Source organism: Battus philenor, unplaced genomic scaffold (assembly GCF_028537555.1).
Source record: "Battus philenor isolate CCGP_79_NKW_IND1 unplaced genomic scaffold, ilBatPhil1.0.hap1 SCAF_18, whole genome shotgun sequence".
NCBI lineage: Eukaryota > Metazoa > Arthropoda > Insecta > Lepidoptera > Papilionidae > Battus > Battus philenor.
This window is the reverse complement of record NW_027181680.1, coordinates 11,779,322-11,803,073: the sequence shown is the minus strand read 5'-3', so window position 1 is coordinate 11,803,073 and position 23,752 is coordinate 11,779,322. Positions and strand designations below refer to the sequence as shown.

At 33.8% G+C, this 23,752-nt stretch overlaps 1 protein-coding gene across 1 annotated transcript in view; it reads right to left on the bottom strand.

Moving 5' to 3' along the window:
• Window positions 1–22,573, bottom strand: part of ss (spineless) — a 96,222-nt gene extending 73,649 nt beyond the window's left edge. Inside the window, exon 1 of the mRNA XM_068763629.1 lies at window positions 22,474–22,573. The gene's annotated coding sequence lies outside the window, so the exon portion shown is untranslated. The remainder of the gene's footprint in view (window positions 1–22,473) is intronic.
• Window positions 22,574–23,752: the final 1,179 nt, after the last annotated feature.

The window sequence follows — 23,752 nt, the reverse complement described above, 5'->3', positions numbered from 1 at the left end:
GAGCCCTTACTTAGGATGGACTTCCGCAAGGTAACGCCTGATTCCATTAAGTATATTTATTTTACAGTACCCGGCGATAAATATTGCACATCGACCTTTAGAAAGAGACAATCGGCCAATTTTGGCTACCTAGAGCACTATCTCTGTCCTACACTACCTATGGGACGTTTTGTAAGTCGTTGTATATCGTGCGACAGAGATAACGCTCTACGAAGCCGAAATTAGCCGATTGTCTCTTACCAAATGTCGATGTGCAATATTTATCGCCGGTTACTCTACGAAACTTGTCTTTTATTTTAAACTAAAACGAAATTACTTTCCGAACTACCTAATACATCAGTTCTAAAATTACAGTAAACTTATACAGGGTGTATTTTTCGGTCTAATTAGCATAAACTCATTAAATTCAGGCAGGCCGACATAAATTACTTGTGTATGTCCTAATAAAAATATAACGCGAAGCCAGCGCCCTCTGGGCTTGTCCGTTATTGCTTAATCCGTATGTTGAATGCCTTATGTTAAGTTTAATAAACGCAATTACTGTAATAATGTCTACTTTCAGTATCACACCCTCACAGCTATTGGCTGACTGTACGAGTTGAAAAAAAAAACTGATTGTCACTTCCGTCATTTTTTTAATTTTAAAATTTATTAACAGCCTTTTTTTTCCACATTCTTATTTTAAAATTGTAGTATTAGTAATATATTAATAAATTTACTAATGAGTTAAGTGGTTTCTTTTTAATTAATATTTGTTACGTATATATAAATATCTTTGGGTAAAGGCCGCCGCAGAGACGGGACAAACGTGCGGCAGATCAAACCAAATCCATCACCAAGGCCATGTTATTGGAGTTGGAGATGTGCAGTATTATTCTCTCCGATGTCCCGGTCTTTGACTGCGAATGAGGAACTTAGATGTTCGTTCTTATTAAAAATATGTAGAGACTTGAACGTAGTTGTTTTACTAAAGTAAGCAAAAGCAAAAAAAAGTTATTAAACAAAAATTATTCAATAATCAAATTATTTATTTATATTTTTACAATATACATCACTATTGCATTTACAACGCACCGTGAAAAACTGGTTATTAAAAATACGACTGCTAAAAATATATAATTAATTTGCAATAAACGGAATATTCCAAAAAACTTTATTGGGCTACAATTTACAAAATTCAAACGCATATTAAAAGTAAATTGACGGCAAAGCCTTATTATTCAATAAACGTATATTTAAACGACAAGAATCCTTTGTAATGATGTCGCTTCATTGTTTTATTTTCATTTAGGCTATATCTAACAGAGATCGTGTTGCATAAAGCATATTGTTATACTTGTTCAAAGATGTGATGATTTGTAATTTTTTTCCGCTTCTTCTTCACTGCAACACTTTGCTAACCAGAGTAGAGTCAAAAATAAAAGAGATTTAAAAAAAGAATTGACGATCAATAAGAGTCTGTTACAAGTATCAATGTTGAATAAATATATTTAATGTTATCTTTAAATCACAATAATTATATCTGTATTTATGTATATTTTAATAATAAATAAACGACATGTAATTATTAAAACAGTGCATAGACTACATATGTTGATTTTGAGCTGGGATTTTTATATCAATTCACTGAAATTGTTTATAATATAAAAGATACAAAAGTATATATGTGTAATATTTTTATACTTATATTTTATTATTCCTGTTCCTTGTATATATATATATATATATATATATATATATATATATAATATATAAATATACGTATATGTTGAAGAGTAGCAGAGGATGTACAGTAGCAACTGCGTACCATAATAGCACACTGCGATTGCCAACCCGCGTGCAAAGCGTGGCGATTATGGTTAATCTTTTGGCGAATCATATGCCTTACAGTGAGCTTCTATAGGTTGAAACGAAGACAAACAGACATATATAAGTATAATTAAGTTAATGTCTTTGAATATCACGAAATCGAACCACAACCAATCTAACGAATATCTATTGAAATTTTGATTGTTTTTAATGTGTATTATTTTTTTATCTTCTCTACAAGCCAAATACCAACCTATTACAAATTTATAAAAAAAATTATGCATTCTTGCATTTCTAATGTTTGTATTATTTGTAAATATCAATATACATATGGATATGTGTGTATATGTGCAAATGTATGTATTTTTATCTTCCGTTTCCAAACTATGAATGTCTATAAGAAATAACTTCGAGCAATAAGTCCGCTTATATATTTGTATGTATAAATAGTTTTTATTTCGTGTAGTACATGAAAATGAAGAATACGAACTAAAATAGAAAAAGACAAATTAATAGTAATAAAACTTATTTAACTAACAATTTGTATCTAGTTGTTCGTGACGTAGTGTTAGAATGCCTCACCGGACGCCATATTGCACCAATGCTTAACATATTGGTATACACAAACAAATTCTGCACCAAAATATTTACTACAACTTCGCCCACGATTTGGTTATAATAAAATTTTCCAAGACTGCTCGAGGCGACCGGATATCACATAGAGCTGTAACCACCCCTCAGTTAAAAAGTATTTCAAAGAGTTTTTGTTAATGAATTAAAAATGGTTTGTTAAACCCAAAACTATATCCAAAAAAAATTAATAATAATGTTTTTAATTTATAATGATAATTTGCATCTAATGTGTTTATTTCTGTCTTTATTGTTAAAGTTCGCGCCCTTGCTTTAAAGCCTGACCTGCTATTCCGAGTGTTTTCGCTATTGAGAAACTCTCCGAACATCCGCACAGAATCAGCTTATTGAGATTCTTTGGTTAACTCAGAGCTATGTAATTGAAGTAGCTAAGAATCCGCTTGTAGCATAGCATAGCTTGGTCATACGGAGTGGATAAAGAACAGAGTGAATTAAGATAAACGACCCAAAGAGAGAAGATTTATTTTTATTAGATATGTTTGAATTTAAAGTGAATATTCACGAATATTCGATCACTTTTGATGGAATATTTGAAAATTAAGAAAGGTAATTTTTAAAAATATGGAAAAAATATTTTGCGATTAAGGTTACACATTAATAAACATTTTTTCTAACAGTTATATAAACAGACGAAAGAAATTGGTTGTCTTAACAATTGTTCCATTAATAATTGAGTTCATAGTATTTGGTTGGGTGGTTAATTTAATTATAATAATACAATGAACTCTTTCTTCGAATAAAATAAATAAGAAAACGTTGGTGTAAAGTTAAACTCACATTTAAATCTAACTGTTACATCAAAATATCAATTATATATACATATATATATATATATATTTTGAAATGTCAATAATTAATAACATTATTAAAATGTCAAGTGCATATAGATTGTATATCTTCGTGATCTACTGAGATGAGTCGACCAAATACTTAAGAGTTGCTCTTTTTAAATGAAATATATAAATACTTGATATTTACATTATAATATCAACCATGCGAATGAGTCAACTAACCAAGTTCCACATATTCCAATGCTACTAAAATTACTTGAATTATATGTATTTAATAATATAATATTAATAGTAGATTTTAAACTAAAAAAAATCATGTGGAATTTTGTTATATATGTGTACACTCAGTTCTATGAAGATTTTGTTAAACTTTTTAGGACGAAATCTACGCGATAAGATTTTGAATTTAATTCTCAAATGTAAAGGCTTCTACCGTTGGGATGCACTTTGACTAGAAACGAGTTTTATATTAAATTTATTCATAGTCATTGACATATTGTAGGTATTACTTATTAAAAAAAATCTCAAATGCAGTCAGTGCAGTATCAGCTCTGTATAAATATTTTCACTTTCACAGGCCAAGTCGGGTCACTGCCGAAATTCTGTCACGCGATTCCGCCATTAAGGGTTGTTGCCTCCCCCCGCACCTGCCCGCGCCCGTGGCGCCCCCTCCCGAGGAGCCGGCGAATTTTACAAACTACCCTACGTAATTTGCCCGGTACATAACGCTCCCCTTCTTCGAGGGTAGCTTTTTTATGCGAAGCCCATTGGTCGCGAAGTTTGAAAAGGATATTTTTACGATATGCAGTTTTATGACTGTGATTTTTCATTATGGAAGCAGCTATTTATTTTTATAGCTTTTATAACGAATGCTATTTTATCTACTCTATATCATTTACTGAAACGGCATCAAGTTAAAAGGAATGGAATATGCATATAATCAAATTTTAATTTACTCTTATTTTATAAATCCTATATCGCTTACATAAATTTACGTGAACCGAACACTAGTGTTTACAGTAAAATACAAAAAATATTATATGAGAAATTTGATGCATAAAATATTTCCGACACATAAGTATTAATATAAATTGTCCATAAACAATTATATACGAGTACCTAGGAAAGCAGAAATAGCCTAGCATAAATTTTTGGATAAAAAAATTGTATATATTAATAATTGCACCTAGGAAAGCAGTAGTAGCCTAACGGCAGAGGACAAGGCCAGGATGATAGGTCGTGGGTTCGATTTCTGGGATTCACACTTTTTGTATTAATTACATAGGATTGCTACTGCTCACAAACAAGTTTTCAGAGGATGGGCAGCAGCGTCCTCTGCGTACCATAATACCACACTGTGATCGGTAACCCGTCTACCAAGCGTGGCGATTTTGGTATTTACCCCCATAGATATGGTGAAGGCCTATGCCTTGTCCTTGCCTGTGTCGGGGGGTAAAATAGGATGAAATTGTCATTAAAAACTTCGAGGCTTTAGGATGTCGGGTAATTCTTTCCTAAATTGGTAGAACTGTCTATAACGCGTGCCAAGCGTCTTTTTGTCAAAAGTTGGAATATGATTTGGCTCAGTCCAAATTATTTAGAAACATGTTTTTGTGCCTCCAACGTTTCAAGTCTAGATTGGTCGATATCATTCTGCATTGGTTCTTCGCGACTTTTGTGCAAAAAACTCGACTCGACTGATATCGTTCCACAACTACCGTGTTCGGTTTATTAGGCTGTTTCTTCCGACTTCTGGGTATTCAACAAGCCAATGATGGGTCGCTGTTTGGACACGATTGAGGAGATAAAAACGTAATTAAAGGTTTTAAAGGCTATATCGGAAAAATGATTATTCCGACTGTTTTGGGGACTATACAAAATACATTTTATCGAACGGAGATTACTTTAAAGTGGATGAAACTGATTTTGGAGAATAAATAAATAATTTATATTTATGTGAAGGATTCTTCAGGTTTTCAAGCTACAAAATAATTAATTAAAACCTAATTAACAATCTAAGAATTTTCATTACACCAATTAAAAAACAAAAAAAAATATGTCTGTATTAAATCTATTTTATTTCATATCACTAGCTCAATGCTATCAATGACTAATAAGCGATAATCACTAAATATAACGAGATATTAATAATGATAGTATTCGTAATGATTTCAGTCCTGAGACGCCACAGCTGGACATGTACCTCATGGATTTTCAATTAGACCGGACGGAAGCGACCGGCGCCTTCCGACAACCTTGATAAAGTCTTCTTTCCATCTAAGCTACGCTTAACGCTTAGTGGTCTCCATTCCAAATCCTTAGAGTCCTAGCGCCCCATTTTGCGAGCAACACTTGCTAGTTGACAGACCTATACGGTCTGTCCATTAGCAAGTGTAAACTAGTTGTAGTGTTATTTACTAATCTCCTCAATCCCGATTATAACCCTTTCATAGTTCCGCTCCTATTACGAAGTCAAGACGATTAGAAAGATAGAGAGAGAGCAAGCATCGCCTATCTAATGGGCGACAGCAATCTGCGCACTACATTCTTAGAGATTTGTAAAAAAAGAAGTGTAGACCTCAAAAAATATTCATAGCAAAATAAAGATTTTTTTTTGCAAGAATGATTTAAAACACTGATAATATATATAGAAATAAAGATAAATAGGTGAACGAGTTTAAAAAATCTGTAACTTGTAATGTAAAATTGTGAGAGAAGAAAGGCTATGTATGGACGAAGATTTTCAAATGAGAAAAGATAGACATGAAAGGACAAAAGAAAGACATAAAGATATAGTGAAGAAAGGAAGGAGTTTGTACAAAAAATTATAAAACCTGATTAACTAATTTACCTGAAAGGTAACCTCCCTGCTCCACACATGACGGGGGAACCAGCGGTCCCCAAAAACGGTGTTAGTATATAAAACTCTCTTTTCCAAACCAATTTTCATCCAAACTATGCAAGAATTATGTTAGAATATTAAAATGTGAACAATTTCGGTTGCACCTACCAGTGTACTGGATACAGTTTCCCGGTATCGTTAAATATATCTAATTAGATTTATTAAACATATTCTTTGTGTTTTTTCCGAAAGTCATTTACACATTAACCTTCTGGATATAAAATATTAAACAGTATCTTAACACGAAATTACCCCACGGAGGGTAGTTCAGAGGCGTTGTACATCGGCGGTGGACTAGTTACGTTAACGAAAGCGTATTTATAATTTATAAGTGCTAAGCTCAGGGCGGGCGGATTCCTTCCCCGCCCAGCGGTATACAGGATGCATGTTTTGTCTGATTTTCTTATGATTTTCATTAATTTTCACTACATATTTTTCACACAAATATAAATGTAGTATTTTTTTTCATCAACTATAGGTAAAGCATTTTACCTCTCTCTCGCCTGATCTTAAGCGATGATGAGGTCTACGATGCTAAATGTTTGTTAAGAAGAAACCTATTCAATCTTGACTTGAAACTACCTAGTTATAATTAGCTGGAAACAACGGAACGGGTAGGTTTCATACCTTGGCTGTTCGCACTTTAAAATTATTTCAACCGTGTTTAAATCACATGAATCCATGCATTTAATCAAAGAAAGTAGACGCGGGCATCAATTAATATAACTCCAATGGACATTCTCCAAAACGCAGTCCAAACAACACCAATAATCTGGTAACTTTGCCGTTACTCCAAGCTCTGAAGCTTAGAGAAAAAGCCTCGTCACTAATAAGCATCTTTGCTCATCTCTGTATGGTGTCTACTTCGGGTTGGTACTTTGCCGATAGTTCCCATAGATGGCTACAGTATTCTACATATCACCGAACTTGTGGTACATACAGGTCCTATTTATTGATTCTGTGCTTTTAGTACCTAAAATATAGCAGCTTAGCCTATATAACAGAATTAAAAATAACATGCTATATGCTATAAGCTATTTCTCTTCCTTTTAGCTGATGGACGCCTGTAAGACTTCCCGCGACCTTAACTATGCCGTCGATCCACCTGGTGTAAACCTTCTCACGCCGAGCCAATTACCTCGTGGTCATCACTGGTCATCACGCATCTGTAAACTCCGAGCATAGCCGGCTCCATTGCTCTCTGGGTGACATTGAGTCTTTTTTGAGGTAAGTGACCACATATCGGATCAGTATGACATTTCTCTTGCATGTAATAATAACAAATGTAACAAAATAGAATAAACGATTTCAAACTGCATATGTTTAATCACCTCTCGTAACAATTTGGTAACGTGTGACAATTCTAGAAGAATAGTAAAAACACGATTGTTCCTTACGTTTCACGTGATAAATAGACAATTTATTACGGGAAATGATTATTAAATTGACATTAAAAGATTAAATATTCAGTCTAAATACTCAATAGAATCTACTTTGCTTTATATTTATAAATATGTTTTTAGATATTTTTATTACCTCCTTGAAAGCCTGCCATACTTCTCCTGTCTTGGGTACACGGACTATTTTTACTGTAATCATCTTTTTACATCTCAATTCCATTTATTTATTCATCACAAATTCAATCACCTCCGTACACTTTCGTCGCCTTCTCTTCAGAATACTATACGTATACATTTTGTCCTTTTCCCTTTATTTTTATTTCTTCGTTATCTTTCGTTATCTTCGTTATCTTCGTACATTTATATTCGTTTATAATAAAACATTCGTTTTATATTAATGTCTTGACTTTTCGAAGGACCTTGGTAAAGCCTATTCGAAAAAATAAATATTTTTTGATGTTTTCAATAAATGCATAGCAGCATTATAATTTGACATCACTCTCGTAAACCTCAACGTGAAACATTGTTGCCGCTTTGATATTTTAAAAATTCATCATCCTGTATAACTGACAGCCCGAGCTGTGTCTATACGTGCGTACATAATCGTGCGAGCGGACCTTTATCGCCGAGTTTTACGGGCTGTTTTACCTTTGCTCGTTAGCTGGTTCGAGCCGGTTTCGAGCGCGTTTTAATATACAATTACGTGGGCGTACTCCAATGTGGCGATAATTGCACTGGCCACACTTCGGGCCCTGCTTAAGACTGTGTTTATTAACTTGCTTACTTAGTTAAAATCGTTTCTTTATCTTGGACATTTTTTGTACACAAAACACTTCTCATTTTATGAAAATGATTTGATATAACACGTGTCTCTACTTCCCTTACTATGCTGAACAGATAGATGCGAATTCCTAGTGGTTCTTTATTAAATAGTAAAGAAAAGGCTTTTGTATAAACAATCAACGTACGATTTTTATTAAACATTAAAGTAAATAAATTTATTCAGTCTACTGAATCTTACTTACGGATTGCTTATCACCCTGTATAAATTGATCACACTGAAACATGTTAGATTAATTTATTTTTACCATTTAAAATATAAGGTATGAAAGTTTTACTTACGTAGACAATATCTATGAAAAAAAAAAAACAAAATTAATCCGAAATCAAAATCAGGCTTTTTACCATCTGCTTGTTCCGATTTCCGGAATTTCCGCCATATAGTCAAAAAGGTCAGTCAAAACCACTGACAAATGACGGTGTCTAAAACATCTACACAGTTAATCATCAAACTGTTGATTAGAATTCCAATAATCATCATTATTATTTTAGTCATAGGACATCACCCACTGGACATGGGCCATCTCCATAGAATTTGAATAGTACCGATTTTAAGCAGATATACAGTACTAGATACCAAAGCAGGTGCGCCTTAAAGTTGGAAGTCCAACGCTGAGCTTACCAGTTCGTGATCTTGCAAAGTATTTTTAAATTATGAAATAAATATCACGGACGGATATTTAGTCCCAATACCATCACACATTTCCCTGGGAATCAAATCCGCGACCTCAGGGCGGTGACCACCGGCTTTCCAATTCTCAAAGGCTGTATGTCGTCTGAATTTGTATATGCTGTAAATGTATTTTTTATAATAGTTAATATAATAATACTGGCATAATAATAATTATATAAAAAAAATGTAAAGCTCGCGTTCGACGTTACATTAATGAGTTTAAATCGACGTTAAAATATGTGGAGGTGAATTATTTATAAATTATGGCCCGCCCTTATGGCGACTTTCCCAAGAAATTAATTCCATTATCAGATGCTGGCCTTTTTTTATTTGGTTTTCGAAAACAATTATGCCGGCCGGCGATAAGCTGGCTTTCGATGTGACAAATTAGGCTTTTTTCCAACGGCGCGGAGTGGTTTATGAAAAACAATCATCTCCGATAAGGCGGGTAATCCATCATAGCGTACATACGAGAAAAAGGCTTTTTCATGTGCACCGGGCTTAATGTACCGAACAATAATATAAAGTATTGAGTCATGTAGCGACCCGTGGAGTGACCCGTGCATATTCAGTGAGTCATTGATTATGAACATACATACAAAGTGTATATATTAATTTATTAATATCTTTTATTACCATATTATAGAACAACTTCATTATAAAACTAATATTTGCTATACAGGTTGATTGATTAAAGGCATAATAGCTTTAAAGAGGTAAATGTCTTGTTAATTAAAATCTTTAAGGCTTTTGCACCTATTTACAATCACCTTTACAAAGTGATGACACTGAAGTATAATAAATAAATATTTTTGTCTGATTGGAACACGGCGGAATCAAACTTTTGGCAGTAAAGTCTAAGTATAATAAATATAGAAAATATTCACAGTGTCAATATGTATATTGTAAATATTCACCCCTTTGAACGTTTTATATTATACATACATAAGAAGGCTCGAGGTTACCTAGAGAGCAAAAGAAAAGGCTATGCTAGAATGTACACAGTGAGATCGAACCAGATATGAGGATACGCAAAAGAAACAAAGTCACCGACGTAGCTCAAATTATTGCCCGTCTGAAATGGCAGGTGGGGCATATTACACTTGAAGCCGATGGCTGCCGACATAACCAAGGTCACGGGAAGTAGACTCAATTTTATATTATGGTATTTTTATACACAATTAATTTTATTTTTATAATTAATTGTTTTCTCGTGATTATTTTCCCTCTCAAATTACCAGACAACCTTCGAACGATGTTACGAGGAAAAGGTATTACAATAATACAAATAAATAACAAATGCTACACAATATTCTATTTGAGACGCCAAGGAAGTGCCCAAAAGTGCTATTAGATTTTACAGGCAGCGATTCAGCGCATCTTACTGTTTCTGGCAGTTCATTACATAACCTGATAGCGACATCAGGGAAGAATTTCTCCATAAATATAGTAGAATGAACAGATACAGTCAATTTCAAGTTCTTAGATGAAGCAAGAAACTTGTGATATATGTGTTGTTGTTTGTGAATTTGTATTAAATCTTTAGTGCTTGATGGAATATTAAATTAAAGACCATCTTATATTAATTTTTAATCAATGTTTAATATGTACAAATGAGTGGTGAAAGTTTTATGTTAAAATTATTTCATTTGCATGACAAATAATTTATTATGGCGTTGGTGTATTTTAAGTTGTAGGCGGATGACTTTTAAAATAAATGGGTGATGGGTAAAGGTGATGTCTTTAACATTGCCTACCTAACCTGTTAAACTCCATCACAAACTTATCATGTGTGTCACGTAAAACATAGTTAAATTAAACAGTGTTTCTATTAAACTAGTTTTAAGTTTTAAGTATTTCTGTCTGTTAAATGTAAATAAAATTTCAAATTAACAGATAGAATCGCTGTAATTGTACAGCGAGGAATTACAATAATAACGCTTCTAGAACCATCGACGTATCGTAATAATCTAGAATCTCGAACAAATAATTTTGTAGAAAGTAAAAAAAAAATATAACTCACTTATAATTAACGACTAAACTACAGATTTAAGAGATTAGTAGTGTATATATATATAATGTAATTAATATGGTGAAAAAGAAACTCGTAACGATATGAAAGTCACTGAATCAGAAAATTAATCGACTAAGGGTGGAAATGTATACGCGGGCGAAGGAGGGTTCTGTTGCTTATTAAAATTTAAAAAAAAACATTATTCGAAATTCAAGTTGTTTGTTATTGACATTTTAACGGGGATTCCCCGGTTGCACGCAGACGCTCTCGGTCGGATAGTTTCACTAAGTATTAGTACAGAAATTTCATCATTTAACTATGACTGCAAGAAAAACATCATCATCGAAAGACATCATCGTAAACGATTGGTAATTGTATACGGCATGAGTAAGTGAACCGAAGATATAATCGTTAGATCCAGGCAGCGAAAGGTCGGTTATGGTGGCCTTCTTTGAAGGAAGCCAAACCACCACTTCCTTCTGGTGGACAATCCGCAGGAATATGTACGGATTTTTTGCTCCAAATTCGATAACGAAGTGATTTCACAGCCATAGCTTCATCTCCTCACTAATGCTTGTTCAGAGACTCAGTTAGCCTATGAGACAAAAATTGAAAGGCCACGTATCGATTTCGGAAGTCATCACTTATGACATATATTGTTCAAGACTTTGAAGGATATTAAATAAAAAGATGCTATATAGTTGCTCGAACGCCAAACGACTTGAAGGTAGTGGGGTGAACACGAAATGGTTAGTTGACAGTCCAAGCCGAAGTCCCCTCTGGGGTCCCTTGAGGACCCATGGAGCTTTCATCGAAGCGAACTAAGAGCCTCTTAGGTTAGGCGTACTCTGAGCCCTAAAGAAACAGGACTTGGAAGTTTTACGTAGTTTTCGCCTTATCCATATTCATTTTAAAAATATGAATAAATGAAACGAATGATTCGTTACCTTCTGGTAATCAGCTGTTAAAGATAAAAAATAAGATAAAATTCCTTCAACATTGGAACTTTTAACAGAACTCTTATTTATTGTCAACTTATTATTTATTAATATTTTTAATTTATTTTAATTTTGACTCCACTTCGCTAAGTGTTATAGTAGGGGGGAAAAGGCAGGAAGCAACTCGACAACAACAGGTTTAAAAAAAATTATACAAATTCATATATATGTCAAATCTAGCCTAAATGTAATCAAAATAATCAGGCACATCAACGCCATAGATTCTTTTTTTATCTCTCCTTATCATTTAAATATTCGCTTATTGAATAATGAGCTTTATCCATCCATTTATATTTAATTTGCTTTTTGTAATTGGTAGGCATTTTATCAAAAATAACTTAGAAACTTTTGCAGTAGACACTTTGATGCAATTTTTCACGTTGCCTTGTAAATATACTATGGTCGTCACCTATTTTTTAATTCATTATAATTATTGTAAACATACAAAATATTATCATAAACATGTTGTTAATTATTGGCAACATTGAAGCTAATCGATATATAAACAAGAGAAACAATAAATTGAATATTAAAAAAGTAATAAAAATGGACTCCTAAAAAAAAGTCCACCCATGAAAATGAACTCGCAGAAAGCTAAAAGGTGTTTTAACTTAATCGTTTATCAGATCAATTATATATTCGTGAACGCAACATTCGCCCCGACTGTGAGCGCACGCGAAATTAACTTTTAACCTGTTTTGATAACGACCAAAATTGCTTAATTATTTCATTTCGCTATTTGTATTACTTTGTGTGGGTGTTTTTACGTGTTATGATGACTAATCGCATGTGAATTGATTTATAATTCGTGCGCGGCAAAGAGAAATATAGTACGCATAGAAGTGCCGGTCACTGCCTGTGATATGTGTGCGTTCAGACAGGAGAGACGTAATTGACACGACGCACATGAGAAGTTTTAAAACAGACGGCTTGCGGCTGATATACCTCAAGTGGTGACTAAAAAGTGGACAAACGATCTTGTTAAGGCCATCGCAAGACGACGCAGGATGTCAGTTCCTTTTGTAAACCTCAGATGCTCCAGCTGTGGACGTCACACATATCTAGAACTTTGAAGCAGAAAGCCCTATCGACACTGACTTGTTGACGTAAGCATTTCAGGAATACAATCACGCTTTTTGTTAATTTTAATTGAAGTATATTGTCACACATTGGTCACAATTTCCGCAAATAAGACTATAGCTCCATCTGACCATCAAGCTCTCAATTTTTTCCTCAACTAATTAGTCCATCGGCTCTTTCTTTCTTGACTAGAGAACATCAGCAAACAAAATTAATAATGATGTATTGAAAATTACAAGATATTTAGAGTCCTGTCCAATGTGGCTAATGCCCATACCAAGGTTGTGTATAACAAAAATGTTAATTTAAGTACTATACCATAATTCAATTCCATTAATCGATTAGTACCATTCAAACGATTATTGTCGAAGTCGTGTACAATATTAGCACAGCAATGTATACGTAAATATCGACTGTCACTTTTTTATCCGAATAGGTAATTAATTACTATTCCAGTCAATTCACGTGTATGGTTTTATGATAGACTATTTTTTCAATTAAATTTGACATAAATACTTTTTTAGACAAATCTTTACAGTTATAACATTTTAAAAATATCGGTGATATAAACACACCTCCTAACGGACGATATATATTATGTAATATAGTTTATTTAATATATAACATGAAAGGTATATTATTTAATATATATTACCACAGCATTCAAAAGTTTTTAGTCAAACGAAATGTGTAGAACTCGATTTTTTGACTCATTTACGTGGTTGATATTATAATGTATAAATCAAACGTTGTTAAATTTCTTTTAGCAACTGTTGAGGTTCTGAATGGATCTTTCAGCAGACCAGAATTTTCCGGTGGTAGTTTACTGTTTATAATGTTAAAATGATTGACAAACTAAAGCGTGTCGTTGTTTCAGACCATAGACGCCCCCGCAACGCGTAAGCTTCCCCCAAATATATCCAGGGGAGATATACAATAATCGACACGCCTAGCAAGTGGATTGGTTATCATAGTCTTTTAAATACGCAGAAGACGTTACCGCCCATCCTCTGGAAGCTTGTTTGTAAGCAATGTGTGTAATTTTCTATACGAATAAAGGTATTTTGGTGGTAATTTAATTTTTATTAATTTATATTCTGCCCTAAATGAAAGCGCTCGCGATCATAATAATTTTTCATACCATTTAGACTAAACTGAATTAGACATAAATTTAGATCAAGACCTTAAAACTAAAATGAATCATACAAACGACAAAGACAGTACGAACTTGAATACAAAATTCTGCAATATTTTTTGAATTTTCGTATTTCCATAATTTCGCATTCTTCCTATAATTTTGTTTTCGGATTGTAACTAACTAACTAATCAATCATTATTTATTTCTTTAATAAATCAAATTAAAATGACAATAAAGGCAATAAGCAGTAGATGATTTAATAAAATATCGTAATCATTGTCATCGAAATCTTTTCAGCCATGGAACGTCTACTGCTAGATATGGTTCTAGAATAAGGCTAAGGGCTAATCCCCTGTCATAAGAGGCGAATAAAAGGGCATCAGGTTCGCGGGCGTCGAGAGTGGGGGCTTTCATCATCTAGTATATACAAACCCGAGAAGAGCAGCAAAGTCTCGTGCTGCTGCTACGATACAGCGAGGATGCTGAAGGAGGCACAGCTTTCCTCCGGGATAGTACTGATGGGCAGCTTCGAATCCCAGCGGCCTTTCCAAAGGTACCGAAGACGACCACCAAGGAATTTTAGTGGGTAGGAATCCGACCCCCTCCCACTCCGATACCAAAAAATGGAGTCGCACATTTCCAAAAGGATCAGTTAGTTTTCAGTCTTCCAAGGTCCTACGCTACTCTTCTCGGTCCGTGGTCTTCAATTTCTAGACCTTTAGGCTCGAGCAGCCATCTGTTCTACATGGTACGTAATATGCTCAAAAACTTGATTATCATCTATGATATTGGCACGTATTCATTAGTATCCCCGGCAACCTTTACAGTACTTAAACATTTATATAACAACAATTTCGGAACTATGTATTGAAATATGCGCATGAATTGCTGAATTTTTTATTGCCCGGCCTATCAACGTACCGATATCTATGCGTCAGTTCGGCAAAGCAAACAGCCGACCCCCCAACCCCCTGGCCCCCACACCCAACCCCCTGGCCGTGCCTGCCGCCACTGGGCACCAGCCGGAAGACTGGCCCGTATCGATTCCATGCTAATTCGCCGCCTTTAACTTAGATTTATTGACTACAATCCGGAACTCAGGAGCTTCGACGCAATATTGAGATACAACAATAGTTTGAATGTATTTACTTACTCTTTCATCATCTTAAACCTATAATCATCATCAATTCAGTCATAAGATTAAAGTTCATTCAATCATAAGTTATAATGAAGATTGATATTACTGTTGCATTTAAAAAAACTCAATTAATTTTGTCGAATTCTATCAAGAAAATGATATCAGTACTCGCTTAACTAACTGGGGAGCATTTAAATTGTTAAGTTATCCCAGATTAAGGCCCACAGCTGGACATAAGACTGCCCAGTTTTCCAAAAGGACCGGTCGGTGTCCATCTGGATGTAGCTTATTTTATTGTACGTTATCTGTTACGAATGTTCTATGCTGTTCTTGCCTGCGGTCTTGACCAGCATCCAGTTTTTTATGAAGATATTAACAAGGTTGTCTCGTACTGGAATGTGTAGTATGTAGTGGAAGTATGTGAATAGTAACATGATATGAATAAAAGTTGAAGCGTTTTGATAATCGAACTTATTACATAGAATCGTAAGTTGTATTCCTTAAACACTACACTACTAATGCTCTTTTATAATGTATGTACGCATTTAAATGGAAATCCTCTTTGTAATAAAATACAACTAAATTAACTTGATCTAGAGTTATAATTCTTATTACGGTTAGTTTATTGGCAATTCGACTGAATTCAAATATGTATTTCGTTAATAAAAGATAGATAAATATGTAATGGAACAAATGAGACAATTTCTATGTTGTTTTTTTCTACTGCGGATGCGTAATTTGCCTTAATTACGTCATTAAATTGCTGCTAAACGGTTTGCAGCTTGTCTTGGGTTTTTTCCATTCCGCCTATAACAGCCGGCTTGGTAGACTTTCATTATATTTGAATGAAAATTGTTAAACTATTTTAGACAAGGTATCAATTTTTTAAAATGACCTGATGCCTCAGATCTGAGGTATAAGATTTCAACAGCTAAATTACTATGAAAATTTTATTCGTATTTTTAGATACCTATATAAAATGATTAGTAAAATAAAATTATAAATTTCCTTTATTTCTACTAGTAAGAAAAAGTAGCCTCTTGATCGAAGGCCTTTCATAAACTTCTCCATCTAACGCGCAACTATAAGGGTTCTCCGTCTCTGGTTAAAGATTTCGTTTCACTTTTACCTTGGTCAATCTCTTCTACCGTAGTGTTATATAACTTATCAACTTAGAAACTACGATAAAAGTACGATTTGCTTAAGTTACTAAACTTGACATCGTTTCCTTTTCAAAATTTAACAGAAAAAAAAACTTTGTTAGTTTTCTTTAAGTCAAAACCGAAACTGATTTCCACTTCTACGGTTCGGTATTTTCTACTTTAGGAATCGCTTTAAAAGAAAGTGATGAAATCTGATGAAAAACATCTTCATCATCATTACAGCTTACCGAACGTTCACTACTGGACGTGCGTTCTTCAATTGACCCTAACCTAGAGTCTTTCAGTCTCCTCTCCAGAACTTTAAGATCACAGCGGCCATTATTTCTAGGTGATATGCTCACTGTTACTTCAACTTGCCAATTCACTTGACCCTACACATATCTACTGATTCTTTTTATTTGTCTACGGATTTATATACATTCCTAGTTCAATTTTCTAGAGAAATTTTGAGCAAAATCCTTTCCAAAGCTCGTTGAATGACTTTGTCAATAAGCCCTAATTGCAGGATTATTCTGATAAAATTTTTAACATTGTTCTGATTATTCTGAGACAATGTATAACACCCTATATTATTACTAAATCTTGTACACATTTATTGTTATATTTCACTGTTACATCTGCTGTTCTCTAAAACAGTTTTAAACGGCTATTTCAGTTTACAATATGAAACAAGGTGTGTCAAGATTTTCTATATAAAAACTCTGGATAGGATATATGGGTAGTGTTAGTTAGAGACACACGGCTTATTTTTTGTGTGGTATGATAAACAGCTTTTTATTTATGTCAGATAATTTTGTTTATAACATACATAGGTGAGGTATGAACATATAGAATCTGTATGAAAAACTGGTAGCCGATTATGGAATGATTGAGCATTAACAATTAGGTCGTCAGTCACACCGCCATGTTCCGCGGAACATTGCAATAAATTCAAAAGCTACCGGGGCTGCGCTGCGAATCATTTAAACCTTCTTTTTAACCCCGCCCGCCCCGGTCCCGGCCCCAGGAGTCCCGCGGTGCCGCGGCGAAATCTTTACGTATCGAGTGTACCGGTGTAATCGATGCTTCAACAATCGATTTACTTAGAATTATGGATATTTTTCAATGTACATTCGTCAACTAAAGTGTTAAAAAATATTACTTTTTTGGACTATTAAAAAACTATTGTAATATAAAACTAGTGGGTTCTTAGTTGAAAGTATCGCAATTCAATACTTCATTTTGCTGTATAGTTTTTTTTTTTAATTTCCGCATTTAAAACAGGTTACAGGAATATTAACACAAAATATACCATTACGGGTCAAATGACCCATTTTGATATTTTGCATTAAAAATTTAAACAACATGATGAGCTATGGATCAAAAATTTTTGTATTTTGCGTTTGTAAAAGAAATGATCAACGTACCTTTTTGTCTAAAAATATTTGTATTTCCTTCCTAACTACCATATTCCATACGTTCTAGTAGGACCCAATAAGTGTTGGTATAATTAGTGTTAAAGAGCTTAAAAGATTCGTCGTTTTTTTTAGGGGCAAATTTTCGATGCAGCCTAAATGGAATTAGTAGGTTTTACGAGTTAGCGGTGACAGGGCGCTGAGGGTGTCCAGCCTAAAGCCTCTTTTAAGGCAGTGAAACTCGAATGCTCCCGGGAGAGTTGAATTGGGTGGCCGCCGAGCTACTACTATAGCATTTACACCCGTGGGGACCTCGGCTGTCGCTTGATATTACAGATTTAATATTTTGTTTCACGAGCGACCGAGAGGGAAGAACTTCGATTTGGTTCATCGTTTTATTTCTTATAGTGATCATGGTAAAAGGACGCGGAGATATAAAATTATATATATTATTAAAGTATTTTGAGTTAATATTGATTTTAATAGTAGACAAAAGTAACCAAATATTGGTAGCGACTAAACCTACAACAGTAAAAAGTATTCTATGACTTCATTAACACTATTACAACCTTGGCATACAAAATATGTGTTTGCCGATGGGAATTATTAGCCGATGGGGCGGTTGAAAACAATCGATAGCAAGTATGCGTAATCAATCGGCTTCTATTAGAAGAACAATGGAGGAATGATAATTGCAAAAACAACAATTATCACTAGCTAATGACGACGCAAAAACAGAGGACACCGAGGTAAAATAACATCGAAATGTTTACACAAACGAAGAGTGTTTACGCGGGTTCGTGACACCGTTATGGTCCCTTGATCGTGGATTTTTACATCGCTCGTTTCTTTCTTAGAGTGTATGAACACTTTTCGACCCTCCTTGATCGAACTTCCACGGCTGTATTTAAAATTTCCGCTGATACAAGTTGTCAGGGTGCAAAGAGCCTGTCTAAAACCTCTTTTACGTTAGCAAAGAACGAGGATCCCGTGGCGTCTTGGCTTAAGCCACTACTGTTTCTCTGGATTGGGAAGATAATGAGATCTTGGATCGCTTTTATATAGGATCTCGACCTGTTCGGTCTCACGACTACATATATCTAAGGAAAATATGCTTTTTATTTTAAACAAATTATTTGAATTATGTATAATTTCATAACTGTCAATGTCAAGTGTCAAAGTGTCAATGACCTGTGTGAAAACAAATTTTGTATTTTTTCTAACGTAAAATCTTTAAGTTCAGAAATAATTATCGTGTTTCATTTCACAAAATCTAATAAATCATTATATATGAATTCCTTTTCCTTTGACTACGATTTTGTGATTTTATTTGATAACGATTTTTTCGATTTCATTAACATTTTTTACAAGTTACATTATACCTATTCTATCCGTATTTTATCGCATACCTAATAATACGGCGCTTCTTCACGTGTTAGTAAAATGACAATATCTATGTTCGAACTAAATAAGAGAACTAAAAATAAATTTTGGTAGCCTATAAGTAATCGGGATGTGCACACTTTCACCTTTGCATATTAACTATTAATTTTTATTGTAAATCAATCAGTAAGTCTTCTACAGTTATATTTGTTGGGATTTTATCTATGAAGGACAAACTCTACCAGTTTAACTTTTGCCTTACAGTAAAAACTATATGTTCATTAAAGTGGTAATAAGAGTTTACTATTTAATACTAAAAAAAAACTCTATTTTAAATTTAGAATAATAGTACTACACTATTGTTATTTTTTTGGAATTAAAAAAAAAATACTTGTATCGTGCTTGACTGTACTTTACGTCTATATTTTGTATAAATCGAACTATAATAGTCACATTAGAACTGGCACGTTGACCGCTTATATAAAAATCAAATAAAAACTACAATCACAATATAAACGACCATCTCATTTACGTCTCTGCGTTTAATTACATCTGTGTCTATTCCGAACGTAATGAAATTAAAACGTAACAAAAAACTCACGCACGCGACTGTACTCCCCATCAGCACAGTGAGTTACAATTCACGTCGTCAATACTTTAACGTCCCGACTGTACAATAAAACATATAGCAAAAGCCCCCCACTGATTTTTATATTCGGAACTCGTTCGGAATAAAATTATAAGGAGCATTAATAACTCACTAAGGGATATATGCATATCTTGGTAGCCGACATATGCAAAGTGGGCAGTTAACTTTTTGTTCGGTGAATTTACGCACCCAATTACCGTAGACGTATCCAGTATTGATTTGTTTCACCGACTGTACTCACGATTGAATTTACTTTTTCTCTGTTATTTATTCGTCTTCGCTTCCATATCTACTCACGGTCACTTTAGATAATATTTTATTTAAATTTAAAAACAATATTTCACTCGATGGGATCAACGCAATACCGGTCATTGTGCGCGATTTTTGAGACACCTATGCCTTGAAGTAGGCCTATATCGTCTAGATGTTATACCGCGCCTTTCTCCAACCTCCCTAGCATGGCCTTGGCGACGGATTCGAGGTGATCCGCCGCAAGTAAGGAGTCGAGGAACTGGACCACCGCCGATGAAAGTTCGGTAGTATACGAAGGCTTTCCCCTAGTTTCAACAAAAGGCGTTGAAGAAGACCGTGAGGTTTTAGCCGGTGGGAGTCCGGCATAACCCTTTCGATAGGATTCCCCCACGAGTATAAAAAAGCCCTCTATCGTCTCATATAAATGAATGAATTTCACTGCATCCTCTTTAAGACTAGAAAAACATAAATCGGTAAGTTTGAAAACAAAAAAATTTTGGTATTTTCTTAATGATAAGTCCTCACATTTTATTTAGTTTACACCTATTTATACAGTGTCATTTGTAATAAGTATAAAAGTGTTGAAGTGGCGAATGTATATCTCATTTACTATCAATTAATGTTTATATGATGAAATAATAACATAATTGTAACATAGTATGAAAAAGTGTTTTCTAAATTGGAATGACAACGTATTAAATATATTTATTGTTTACTATCTGTCCATACAGACTCTACCGTCAAAGGTTATTGAGCTGTAGCATCGGAATTGAAAAAGATATATATATACAACTATGCTAAAGATCATGATTAAAAGCATAGTTTACGATTCTATATAGGACATATAGACAAACATTAATTTGTATATACATTGATTATAAGGAAATTTACGGTCACTTAGTTCTGTATTCATTTACACTTCTCAAACTTTGTGTAATGGACTTAATTTTCTTTACGGCTTACTACTCCAACTTTGATCAACCAACTCGCCTATTGAAAAGGCACTCTGACCTTGAAGAGAATTAAGTTATAATTTTCAGTAATTCAGTAATAAGGAATAAATATATACACATACATACCTATATAATATAGTAGTAGAATGAAGATAGTCACATCAAAAGTTTAACTTTTAAACTTAACAAACATATCAAGTTCCATAAAATATTTTTGCGAGTATATCTACGTTGTTTCGTTAGAGAAAAATAATAAAATATATGAAATAAAAAAAATATTTTTTGTAGTATCTACACAAACAAGACTCAATGTCATTTACATTAAACAGTTTTAATAGACGAATAGGATAATGATATATAATATCATTACACTAAGCATAACATTAAACTAAACACTAACTCGCAAATGTACAATCGGAATAATATCGATTACAGAACCGAGAACTCGTGGCGCAGTCGCTCATTTATTAATACGTAGCGTAGAGCGCAATAAAATAACCAGACAACATTAAATACGTGTCGTGAAACACATTAATAAGTAATCGAATACATCGGCATGCGGTATCGATTCTAAACTCGATGCTACTCGATATCTCGCCGTGTGCACTATAAATCTAGATCTCTTATTACATTCGTTAGTTTAGGTAGCTGTGGTACAGACTCATAGGTCTTTCGCGTTAAGAATGTAGTATGAAACATCGTTGTCTGTCGGCCTATTGCGTTAACAATGTCTTCCGCTAATCACTTTGAGGCATATTTAATTATGACTTTCTAATTACAAATCATTGAGAAGATATATAATATAGTCTTTTCGAAGCAAATGTTATGAATTTCGTATACTGCTCGCAGAACCAACGCATCTATACAGATGAACGCGTCTTTCCACTAAAAGCAAAAATCGGATTTTAAATCTTACGATTACATAGCTAGGAAAAGCGGTAATAACTTAGAAAAATTTTCGATCATCCAAAAGCGATCTATACGCTGGAGCAACCAGGTTTGAAACACTTTACCATTGCAGCAAAAGCAATACACAACGCCGAAGACCTATACTAATGATGTAAAATATTGCGCAATAAATTTTCCCAAAAGAGTCACGATGTTTAGTGGTAAAGAATTTGACGCAAAAAAGAAGTGTGACTAGGTCAACGGACAAGAATTATTCTTAACGCATGCGGCCTATAATAAAATTAACATGATTATTACTAGTAATCTCTATTTTGGTTAAATATGAATATTCCTTACCTTGGAAGTAACTCTTGGTGCGCAAGTAGCTGACGGAGAGCCGCAGTATGGAGAGACGGTCCAGCTTGCTGAGGATGTTCTGTTCGAACGGTAGTAAGGACGCCAAGGTGTCCAGCTCCGCGTTAAGCCTCTCCCGATGCCGCTTGCTGGGGTTGCTCTTGGTGACGCCGTCTTTTGATGGTGGCTTGATACTGTAACAAATAAAACTATAATTTAAAAAAAAATATCTTTCTTCTGTCAGCTCTCTATAACAGTCATTTATTATTTTAATCGTTTAAACAAAACGTGTTAAAGCATTTTGATGATGAACAGTCTGATGATAAGCTTTTTAATCAGATTAAGGTACGTATGTAAATAGATCAATTGTTGATCGATTTTTTTTGCTAACCTAACGCATGCTGTGGTTGTTTCATTAAAATTATAGTTATATCTGTATTTGTATAAAATTAAATATATCATATATTACATTATAAAAGACGCTACGATGACACTGTGTTTACTAATTGGTTTTATTCATTTAAACAACTAGGTACCTAGTTAAAGTTCGTACTGTCACAATATTAATTTTCCACAGTCCAATAGGAGAATAAAAATGCGATTGCCAGGCCGTTGTATCCACTCTTCAACCTTAAGGTTCCAACAGCCATCTACTTGACACGCTACGTAGCCAGCCTACTGCTCTACTACTAGCTCTACTGCTACTTCAATTTGCCAATCCTCTTTGCTACAGCCTGTAGTGTTGATGGTTCGAAAGCGCTCGTAATTTCCTATAGGAATAAAAAATAGTTTTAATTTTGAAATTTATTTTATTTCCACTAAATTTCCAGTGTGCCATATCAAATGCCGAGAACAAACTTTTATTTTATTCCTAGAATTGTACATACATTTTTAGACAAACAAACAGGTGTAACGCAGAAGTAAACACAAAAACAATAATAATTAATCAAACATTTGTATGTTATTCATATATAACAATAGATATAATTCTAATGCGTTCCGATTCGATTATCATTTGTTAAGTTTAAATTACAAGCAAAGAATACAAATAACGTATTTGTTTTAGTTAATTTGTGTTTCACATCTCGCTGGCATAGGTTACTTTAAATTAGTGGTGCCGAACATAGAAATCTGTGGAGTCGTTATACACAGTTTATTAATTATTATTTTCATATCCATTAACACACTATTACACGTAGAATAAGTAGGAAAAAAAATGTTTATAAAACCTTAAAAAGTACAATTGGCAGTTATCAATAAAGACAAATTATAGAAAAAGGAA